The 11,901-nt window shown below is 40.3% G+C and overlaps 1 pseudogene; it reads left to right on the top strand.

Moving 5' to 3' along the window:
* Window positions 1-717: 717 nt before the first annotated feature.
* LOC126086221 (vomeronasal type-1 receptor 4-like) lies at window positions 718-10,669 on the top strand (annotated as a pseudogene).
* Window positions 10,670-11,901: the final 1,232 nt, after the last annotated feature.

The raw sequence follows: 11,901 nt of genomic DNA, 5'->3' as shown, positions 1-11,901 counted from the left end.
TCTTTTTGTTTCTATCCTAATATCTAGCCATTCTTGCGTTCATCAAGTCAAATTGATCAGGAGGCAAGTTTGTCATGGTATTATATTGGAGTTGGTGCATCTGTATTTTATGAAGGGATCTAAAGCTTAATTCATAGTTGATATTGGTGTCTAGAATAAATTATGACATGAAACATTATATTGTTACACATCCAAAATTGTTTAAAAACCCCACCAATCTGAAAAGAAATGTACAATGTAAAAACAAATTAAACTTAGATCTGTTTTATTTGAAAAAACACACCTGTATAGTATTTTAATATAGTATGGTGGTTTAAATGCACTATTTTTGTTACCAGCTCAACAGACCTGAAGTCCCTGATCTACATTTATTTAAGTTTATGAATTTAGACAAAACACGTAATCTCTCTTTGCCTAAGCTCTCCTCATCTCTAAAAAAAAGTTACATTATTGTGTGCTTCACAAATTTGTGAAGAATAATGTTACCACATTTATATCCTTCATTGCAATGATTCCTATATTGTGATGTTTAATGGTTATTCAGTCAAATTTAAAAGCTTCATAGTAGGAGAAGAAGTAATTATTGCTAAGTGGGAATTAATGGTAAGTGGAGAATAGTGAATTTCTGTTGATATGATACACGTGGTCCACGTCTCATATTCCCATGCAGGACCCTCTGACTCAGAAGACAAATGACAGTCCCTGAGAAGTGGCAGAATGAATGCCAGCAATTTGGCAATAGGAATTGCCTACTTATCCCAGACTATAGTTGGAATCCTGGGGAATTTCTCTGTTCTTTACCATTATACGTTCCTTTACTTCACGGGGTACAGATTAAGGCCCACAGACATTATTCTTATGCACATATTTGTAGCCAATTCCATGGTCATCCTCTTTAGAGGAATCCCCCAGACAATGGTATCTTTTGGGTGGAAAGGTTTTTTCAATGATTTTGCATGCAAGCTTTTTGCCTATACTTCCAAAGTGGGCCGGGGTGTGTCCCTTGCCAGCACCTGCCTTTTGAGTTTCATCCAGGCCATCACCATCAGCCCCAGGAACACCAGGTGGGCAGAGCTTAAGGGGAAAGCTCCCAAGTACATTGGCCCCTCTATTCTCATGTGCTGGATCCTGCAAATGTTGATAAATATCTTTTTTCCTATGTTTATGATTAGCAAACAAAGCAACATAAATATCACATCCAGAAAAGATTTGGGACACTGTTCTTCTGTTTGTCACAACAAAACCAGAGACTCCTTGTATGCAGCATTGTTATTTGTCCCTGATGTTGTAGGTTTGGGGTTCATGATCTGGGCCAGTGGCTCCATGGTTTTCATCCTGTACAGACACAAGAAGCAGGTCCAACACATTCATAGGAACAACATCTCCTCCAGATCCTCTCCTGAGTCCAGAGCTACCAAATCTATCCTTCTCCTGGTGAGCACCTTCATCTACTTTTACACCTTCTCCACCATCTTTCACTGTTATATGACTCTTGTTGATAAGCCCAATTGGTGGCTGGTGAACACCTCTGCACTAATCCATGGATGTTTCCCAACTGTCAGCCCATTTGTTCTCATGAGCCATGTTTCCAGTGCCTCCAGACTGTGTTTTGCCTTGATAAGATAGACAAAATCCTCCCATCTTTGGGAAACATGTAAACGGTATGTATTTGGGCAATGTTCAGTTGTTTACTCACTCATCTTCCCCTCATCATTAGATGCACAATCATGAAAGAGCTCCATTGCAAGAGCTGAGCTTCTGTTCCCAAGGAAACAAAATGCAACAACAATGGTAAAGGAAATATTATGCAATGATGTGTTTATAATTTAACCGTTTGCACCACTCAGAGATTCGGAAAGCAAAGGTTGTTCACTGCAATTAGGAAAATCAGTTCGGTGACTTGAAAGAGTGTCCACTCATTTCCCCACACGTTATTATGAACTGTTGTTGTTTTTGTTAGGTGCTATAGAGTGGGTTCCAACCCACAGCGTCCCTCTCTACAACAGAATGAAATACTGCCCTGTCTTGTGCCATCCTTACAATCATTGTTATGCTTTAGCCCATTGTTGCAGCCACTGTGTCAACCGTCTCTTTGAGGGTCCTCCTCTTTTTTGCTGGCCCTCTACTTTGCCAGGCACGATGTCCTTCTCCAGGGACTGATCCCTCCTGACAACATGTCCAAAGTATGTGAGACATAGTCTTAGCATCCTTGCTTGTTAGGAACATTCTGGTTGTACTACTTCTAGGACAGGATTGTTCATTCTTTTGGCATTCCATGGTATATTCGATATTCTTCTCCAGCACCACAATTCCAAGGCATAAATTCTTCTTCAGTCTTCCTCATTCATCGTCCAGGTTTCACATGCATAGGTGAAGCCTGAAAACAACATGGCTTGGGTCAGGCTCACCTTAGTCTTTAAGGTGACATCTTTGCTCTCAACACTTTTAAAGAGGTCTTTTACAGCAGATTTGCCCAATATAATTTGCCTTTTGATTTCTCGACTGCTGCTTCCATGGGTGTTGAATGTGGATCAAAGCAAAATGAAATCCTTGACAGTTTTTTTTCTTTTCCCCGTTTGTCATGATGTTGCTTCTTAGTCCAGTTGTGAGGACTTTTGTTTTCTTTATGTTGAGTGCAATCCATACTGAAGGCTGTGGTCTTTGATCTTTATCAGTAAGTGCTTCAAGTCCTCTTCACTTTCAGCAAGCAAGGTTGCACCATCTGCATAATGCAGGTTGATAATGAGACTTCCTCCAATCCTGATGCCCCGTTCTTCTTCATACAGACCAGCTTCTCAGATTCTTTGCTCAGCATACAGATTGAATAGGTATGGTGAAAGGATACAACGCTGATGCACACCTTTCCTAACTTTAAACAGCACAGTATCCCCTTGTTCTGTCCCAACGACTGCCTTTGATCTATGTGCAGGTTCCTCATGAGCACAATTATGTGTTCTGGAATTCCCATTCTTCCCAGTGTTGTCCATATTTTGTTATGATTCATGCAGTCGAATGCCTTTCCATAGTTAATAAAACACAGGTACACATCTTTCTGGTATTTTCTGCTTTCAGCCAGGATCCATCTTACATCAGCAGTGATATCCCTGGTTGTATATCCTCTTCTGAATCTGGCTTGATTTTCTGGCAGTTTTGTGTTGATATACTGTTGCAGCCACTTTTGAATGATCTTCTGCAAAATATTACTTGTGTGTGATATTAATGATATTGTTTGAGAATTTCCATATTCAATGTGATTGCCTTTCTTGAGAATAGACATAAATATGGGTCTCTTCCAGTCAGTTGGCCAGGTAGCTGTCTTCCAAATTTTGTGACATAGATGAGTGAGTACGTCCAGCGCTGCATCCGTATGTTCAAATGTGTCAATTGGTATTTGGTCAGTTCCCGGTGGCTTGTTGGTCACCATTGCTTTCAGTGCAGCTTTGACTTCTCTCAGTACCATTGGTTCCTGCTCATATGGTACGTTCTGAAATGACTGAACATGGACAAATTCGTTTTGGTATTGTGACTCTGTGTATTCCTTCCATCTTCTTTTGATGCTTCCTGAGTCATTTAATATTTTCCTCATACAGTCCTTCAATATTGCAACTCAAGGTTTGAATTTGTCTTCAGTTCTTTCAGCTTGAGAAATGTCGAGCATATTCTTGCCTTTTGGTTTTCCATCTCCAGGTCTTCGTACATGTCATTATAATACTTTGTTTTCTCAAGCTGCCCTTTGAAATCTTCTGTTCAACTCTATTATTTCATCATTTCTTCCTTTCGCTTTAGCTGCTCTGTGTTCAAGAGCAAGTTTCAGAGTCTCTTCTGACATCCATTTTGGCCATTTCTTTTTTTCCCTTCTTTTTAATGACACCTTGCTTTCTTCATGTATGATCTCCTTAATGTCGTTCCACAATTCATCTGGTCTTTGATCATTAGTGTTCAACGCATCAAATCTATTCTTGAAATGGTCTCTAACTTCAGATGGGAAATACTCAAGGTCATACCTTGGCTTTCCTCGACTTGTTCTAATTTTCTTCACTTTCACCTTGAGCTTGCATATGAGCAATTGATGGTCTGTTGCATAATCAGCACCTGGCCTTGTTCTGACTGATAATATTGAGCTTTTTCCATTGTCTTTTCTCACAGATGTAGTCGATTTGTTTCTTGTGTATTCCATTTGGCAAGGTCCACGTGTATAGTCACCGCTTATGTTCGTTAAAAAAGGCATTTGCAATGAAGAAGTCGTTGGTCTTGCAGAATTCTATAACGCAGCCTCTGGCTTCGTTTCTATCACCAAGGCCATGTTTTCCAACTACTGATCCTTCTTCTTTGTTTCTAGCTTTTGCATTCCAATCACCAGTAATTATCAATGCATCCAGATTGCATGTTTGATCAATTTCAGACTGCAGAAGTTGGTAACAATGTTCAATTTCTTCATCTTTGGCCTTAGTGGTTGGTGTGTGAATTTGAATAATAGTCGTATTAACTGGTCTTCTTTGTTGGCATATGGATATTATCCTATCACTAACAGAATTGTGCTTCAGAATGGACCTTGAAATGTTCTTTTTGATGATGAATGCAACGCCATTCCTCTTCACGTTGTCATTCCCGGCATAGTAGACCATATGATTGTTTGATTCAAAATGGCCAATACTCGTGCATTTCAGCTGATGCCTAGGATATCAGTGTTTATGCATTCCATTTCATTTTTGAGGATTTCCAATTTTCATAGATTCACACCTCGTGCATTCCACGTTCTGATTATTAATGGATGTTTGCAGCTCTTTCTTCTCATTTTGAGTCACGCCATGTCAGCAAATAAAGGTCCCAAAAGCTTGGCTCCATCCATGTCATTGAGGTTGACTTTACTTTGAGGCAGCTCTTCCCCAGTTGTATTTTCTGTGCCTTCCAACATGAGGGGCTCATCTTCTGGCACTATATCAAACAATGTTTTGAATTAAAAGGAGCTTAATAGACCGAGTACCATCCCAATATTTAATAACCAAATGTATCTCTCTGTATCCCAACTGGCAGCCTGTTAATTTCTCTCACTTTCTTCTACAATGAAACACTAATGGTTAGGTTTGTGTATATTTAATTCATTAAATTCACAAATTTTAAAGAAAATATACAAAATCCTTCATTTTCATTGGCTGAAACTGGCAACAGATTTTAGAGGTTATCTTTAAGGGGTAAAGCTCACCCTTCCCAGCATTGGTATTAGAGTTTTTATTTTAATGAAATTAGGAAAGCATGTTTTCTTAAAAAACAAAAGTAAAGAAGGTCAGGTTTCCCTACTTTATGGAAATATTACAGAAAATATTCAACATAAATACAATTCCCTATTTATGGGAAATACTACAGAGAATATTCAACATAGGAATATTTACTGCATATGAAGCTGTTTAATGGTGGAAGAAATTCAATATTCATAGAAACAGAATATGAATAGTCTCAAAGGTGTGTATTTAGAGTTTATATTACTGAAGAATATTACACCAAATGATTTTGTGTATTCTGGAATTGCTTATTTAAAATAACAATTGAAATATAAAATGCAATGTCGTAGAGATAGGAAATCCATCAGGATTTATTTTTACAAGTTTCAAATGTACAGAGAAGTGCAAAGTTGGAACATAGCAAAAGCAAGAGTCTTACCTACAGAAGATACATTCTGTCATAACAAGAGGCCAAATTTAAGGAGTAAACCCCAGGAAGACCCTGCCACAAACACCACATCTGTGTCCTCCTGCGTGCAATATGGGAAAGTCTAAATATACTTAGTTCATGATATTTAGAAACACATAGGTACTATTGCCAGGTTATCTTCCGTTTACACAACTATTTGAGCAAATGTAACCTAGTGCAGACTTTTGGGATGCTCAACTGACTTAATAATTGGGGGCAGCATTGACTTTGGAAAAGAAAATAGAGGCCCTGAATGAAGTCAAGTTTTTTCTGTCATTCTGATGTGAGCTTTCTTCTCTATGTGGGAAGTTTTTATTTTCTCTGGGATTGAAGGTCTTAGTAACTAATATATAGTTACAAGGTGCCTATGTTTTCCATGTGACAACATTCAAGGATGGAGACTCTGGGGATTGAGTGAAAAAAAATTGTCCCTACCTTTATGACCTAGAAAGGAAGACCAACAATAAACAAAGAAATATAGAAAATGTGTACGGTGATAAGTGATAAAGGAGTATTTAAAGAGGAGTTAGCACTTGAGCTAGATTTTTAAGAATAAGTAGTTCCTCAAATGAAGATCATTAAAGTGACACCCTTTCAGAGTTTGTGTCCTGTCATGGCAAACCTCACCATTTAGGAGTACATGGAATCAGATACTCCTGCAAGACCACCCACCTGAAGGCAAAAGGCACCATGCTGAGCAAGGTCTCTTAGAGTCTGTGAGTCAAGATTTTGCAGACAAGTGTAACAAGAAGGATAAGTTCATCTTCGATTGCCAAGACATGCCACCACCTATCCATCATTTTGTTGCACTGTGGTGGCTTGTTTGTTTCTGTGATGCAGGAAACTATGCCATGAGTACTTCAAACACCGGGAAGGTCACCCAAGGTGGACAGGTTTTAGTGAAGTTTCCAGATTAAAATAGACTAGGAAGAAAGTCCTGGCAGTCTACTTCCAAATATCAGCCAATGAAAACCCTGTGGATCACAAGAGAATATCATACCACTTGTTTGCTTTGGACACGTCATCAGGAGAGATTAATCCATAGAGGAAGATGTTATGTTTGGTGAAGCAAATGGCCAACAAGGAAAAGGAAGACCCTCAATGGGATGGGTTGACAGAATAGTCACAGCAATGGCTCAAACGTGCCAGCAATTTTGGGGATGGCACAGGACAGAGCAACTGTTTCATTCTGTTGTACATACGGTGGCCATGAGTCGGAGTCAGCTCGATGGCAGCTAACAACCACAACGATGTATTAGGTGTGAAAAGAGTATGAATCACACTCACTTTATTCCTGTGCGTATGAATCCTAGGTTGGGAGGAAGACAAGGACCAAACTGAAAATAAGTAATAGTAGAGTTGTAAGTACCTCAGAGAGGAAGTACTGGGCCATATAGGATCCCTGAAGAGGCATGTAAGTATGCCTCTTGTTCAAATTAAGATGTTTTTATATATATTAATGTTTAACCACTGCTTGACCAGGGCTCCATATTAATGTCAGGTATACAAAAAAAAAAAAAGCCATACCCACTACGCCATAAGTATCCTAACATGAAATATAGTCAAAGAAAAATTGAAAGGCTGTGTCTTAGAGTGTCTTGGTCAGACATATACCAGCAAGTATGACTGACAATGTCACATTTTCATATTAAACAGACCAATTGTATAAATTTAGATAGTCTAGTTTTTTTTTTTTTAGGTATTGCCATGAATACGAGCATATATTAATTTAATAACAATAATCAGTATTTTGTCTATGTCATTTCTTCATCATTGATAATAGCAGACTGTGCCAATTGTGATGTTACCAGTAATTAATCATTGGTAACAATTGCTGATGGCTCCAACTGTTAATAACTAACATTAGATTTTAGACAAATCTTGCCACTGCACCAACTGTTCTGACAGATTTCATCTTAGAAAATTAATAGAGAGATACTCAGGTTTGATATGCATAAACTCCTTCAGTTTATTGCAAGGGAGTTCATAAAGTTTATGTTGTACATCACAGTTTGGTGAGTAGTACCTGGGGTCTTAAAAGCACGTGAGCAGCCTTCTAAGATACAACTACTGGTCTCTATTTGTTCAGAGATGGGGTGGTTAATGTTGTGTATCAACTTGTTTGGGACATGATTCTCAGTGGTTAGGCGGGTATGGTGTAGTTTGGCAGCTATGTAATGATGTAATGACCTCCATAATGAGACCTGATATAATGTAATCTTCTCCATGATGAGATTTTTATAAGCAGCCAATCAGTCAAAACGGAATTCCCTCGGAGGTTTGCCTGCGTCCAATATATGTAGACTTTCTGGTAAAGCTCATTGGCTTTTGCTCACTCTGGATCCTGCATCTGACCTCCGGTTCTTGGAACTCGCGCTAGCAGCTTGCCTGCCTGTCTTGGGATTCATCAGCCTCCACAGCTTGTGAGCCAGTTTCTGCCATCTCACCTACCGATCTTGAGATTCATCAGCCCCCAAAGCAAGTGAACCAGAACCTGACATCTTACCTTCCAATCTTAGGTTTGGTAGCTTATGTAGGTATATGAGTCGGGAGAAGCCTCTAGCCCGACCCATGGGCTTGTAACTTTCCAACCTCTGCAACAGCATGAGCCATTTATTTGATATAAATCTCTCATTCTGTGTTTCTGCCTCTCTCTGTATATATATGCACATCAGTGGTTTTGCTTCTGTAGAGAACCCAGCATAAGACAGGACTAAACAAGGAAGAAAGAAACAAAAGACTCAAAAAAGTGACCAAACTACAGAACAAGCAGACTACAAAAACCACGGTCTCATCTACCCTGAGATCAAAAGAACTAGATGGTGCGTGGCTTTCACCACCAAATGTTCCGACCAGGACCACAATAGGTGGATCCTGATAGAATACAAGAAAAATGTGCAACTGAACTCAGATTTCTAAAAAGTCCAGACTTTCTGGACATGCTTAGACTGGAAGACTCCCTGAGAGTATTGCCCTGAGATACTTTTGAAATCTTGAACTGCAATTAGCCCCTGAGCTCACGTTTTACCTGAATAACAGATTGGCTCACAAAATAAAGAATATCACCTGTGAGTACTGTGCTCCTTCAAAAATGCATCTATATGAGAACTGACAGTCAATAATTACTTTGAAACATAGATGAGAATGTAAGAGGTCAGGGAAACTAGATTAATGGAAATGGAACAAGAAGAATGAAAATACTGAGAATATGAATGTAAACTAATGTCACTGAACAATTTGTGTAGAAGTTGTTGAATGGCAACCTAAACAGCTGTGTAAAACTTCACCAAAACACAGAAAATATTATTTTAAACATTGTGAATATGTCTAGAAATCTATTACCACTGGTTACCCCTTGTGACAATTTTTTAGAAGGAAGAAGCAAGGAGATACAAATATCCTTAAAATTTCAAGTGTCCTGTTATGTTTTATTATCTTATAATAAAGCATGTGTTATATTTTGGATATAACACAATAAAGAAAGGTACAGTATTTTCTTCATTCCAGTCCTGAAGCATAAATGCTCTTTGAGTCATAAAAGGTCATCGATACCAAAGCAATGCTGGGGAAGGTGCTGGACTGGCACCTCTTTCTGACACTGGACACTGGATGCCAGTAAATAGCCTCTCCTGCCAGATTTACTATGGTCACATCCTATACCTGGTATTTTGGTTTCCTAACATGCTGTGATGGAAATACCACAAGGGGGTAGTTTTTAAAAACAAATTTATTTTCTTAAAGTTCAGGAGTCTAGATGATCAAATTCAGGGCACTGTCTCCAGGGAAAGGCTGTCTGTATATTGGCTGTGAGGAAGATAATTGTGTCTCTTTCAGCTTCTATTCCTTGATTCATTGACAATTGTGTTCCAAAGGGTTTCTCTTTATACATGGCCTTTCTGACCCTGGGCTTATCCTTCTGTCAAAATGATTGGCTAGGTCATAGTCTTGCAAAGAATTCATCAGTCTACTATGCAAGTTGGGTGTGTAAAACCACCCAATAGGATTAAGCGACCTTTCAGGATTGGTCAATTACTGTGGAAATGAAGTGACTGTGCACTACCAAGGGTTACTTAGTGGTTAAATGAATACTTTCTTTTTTAAAGATCAGTGTAAAAAGTACCTATGAGGCAGAGTTTAAAGATGTCCTGAAAGTCCAAGTTTCTAAAGTGCTGTGCCATTCCACCATCTCTAAAATCATCTACGCTTCTTCCTCTCAGCACTCTCCCTTCCCTCTTTGAGTTTGGTAACTGGCTGCAATGTCTCACAGAATCATGAGCTGTACTTACAGTTAAGTGGTTTATTAGGGAATATCTTGGTTAATTAGTGCTGCTGTAACAGAAATACCACTGTGTGTGGCTTTAACAAAGAAAAAATTATTCTCTGAGAGTCTAGGAGTCCAAATTCAGGGTGCCAGCTCCAAGGGGAAGCCTTTCTCTCTCTGTCAGCTCTGGAGGAAGTTCTTCTCATCAATCTTCCCCTGTGGAAGACCTTTTCAGTGCAGGCAACCCAGGTCCAAAGGAGATGCTATTCTCCTGGCTCTTGTCTCTTGGTGGTACTAGGTACCTCCATCTCTCTGTTCAATTCTGTCTTTTCTATCTCAAAGAGATTGGCTTAAAACACAACCTAATCTTGTAGATTGGGTCCTGCCTCATTAACACAACTGCTCCTAATCCCACCACACTAACATCATAGAGATAGGATTTACAACACACAGGAAAATCATATCAGATGACAAAATGGTGGACCATCACACAATACTGAGAATCATGGTCCAGCCATGGTGGCAGACATTTTGGGGGGACGCAATTCTATCCATGAAATGAGTTACTACTCAGCATTGGGGTCAACTTTGATGTAACAGGAACAACTAGGACACAGTTCCTTGATCAGGACAGCTCCTTCTTACCCTCACCTACCAGGCTTTTCTGGGACCTTGCTGAAGCTGGCCCTGCTGGAGGACTTCTGCCAGAATCCCTGTTAGGGGCCTTCTTGGTCCAGTGTTAAAACTCTTAGCTCTGTTGGTCAGCAAGCTCCCCGGTAGCCATCTCACACCAGTCTCCGTGTTCCTGCTGTATCCTGCTGCTACTGCTCTTGCTACGAACGTCCACCATCTCACCTGTCTTCTGTGTTATGGTTCCTGTTTCTCTCTCTTCGCATGTCTCCCTTTAAACCTAATGGAATGGCAAAATTGACCAATCCCCTTGTTAGTGTTCCATACACATTGTTAGCATGATCCCACCCCCACAAGGGTGTCATGAATGTTATTTGCATTATTGGAAACTATCCAATCCCATACATGGGCCACAAGCACCTTGGTTGCATAATCCCACCGAACCATTTGGTTGGAGTTACAAAGACTATGGCTAAAAGGGCCATATTAAGTAATTCACTGCACCACACAGGCCCTGGTAGAAGAACCATGCCATGAATTAAACATAAAGACCAATATCACAGAGGTCGAGGACAACCTCACTAAAATCAAGAAGAGCCTAGAGCAGTGTGCATCCTTTGGGTTCAGGGTTCCTGCCCTGAGAACCTCCTAGATACAACAGAGAGAGAGCTGCAACACAGGAGAAGGTGTGAGACAGCAAGAATCAGAGGCAACCACAGCACTTCCCAGCAGCAGAGAAACAGCAGCAGCAGCAGCAAAGAACTGCGGGAACCAGGAGACTGGTGTGAGGCAGCTGCAGTAAGCTTGCTGATCCATGGAGTGAGAGAGAGCTGAGCCCCTTCAGGAAGGAGACTTATGGGTGGAGCAGTGTGCCTCTGAACACTTGTCAGTGAATCTAAAGAGCTGATACAGTTACCTGAGCAGGGCAGGGGACGAGAGAAAGCCCAGCAGTGAGTACAGCCGAGAACAGGACCAGCCATTGGCATAGCCAAGAGCAGACCCCGCAGTCGATGCAGCTGAGAGAAACCCCAATATGGGGTACAGCCAAGAGAAGGCCTTGCAAAGGATAGAGCTGAGAGAAGGCCTGGAGGCAGGCTCAGCCAAACAAGACTAAGTGGCCCTCATGGCCCAGAAGAACTTGAGATCTGTCTTGGTTGGATGTCCTGATTTACGAATGGTATCATCTCTCCCTAGTTGTAACCTATTACTCTGTTACTTCCATAATACGCCACATAATCATGAGTATGGTCTGTGTGTTCTGTGTGGACAGTACAATGCGTTATTGAACCCACCCGAGAAGTAAAGAGTGCTGTGAGGGGAAA

Source organism: Elephas maximus, chromosome 11 (assembly GCF_024166365.1).
Source record: "Elephas maximus indicus isolate mEleMax1 chromosome 11, mEleMax1 primary haplotype, whole genome shotgun sequence".
NCBI lineage: Eukaryota > Metazoa > Chordata > Mammalia > Proboscidea > Elephantidae > Elephas > Elephas maximus.
Note: the sequence above shows the minus strand (reverse complement) of the source record. Positions and strands in the feature narration are given on the sequence as shown.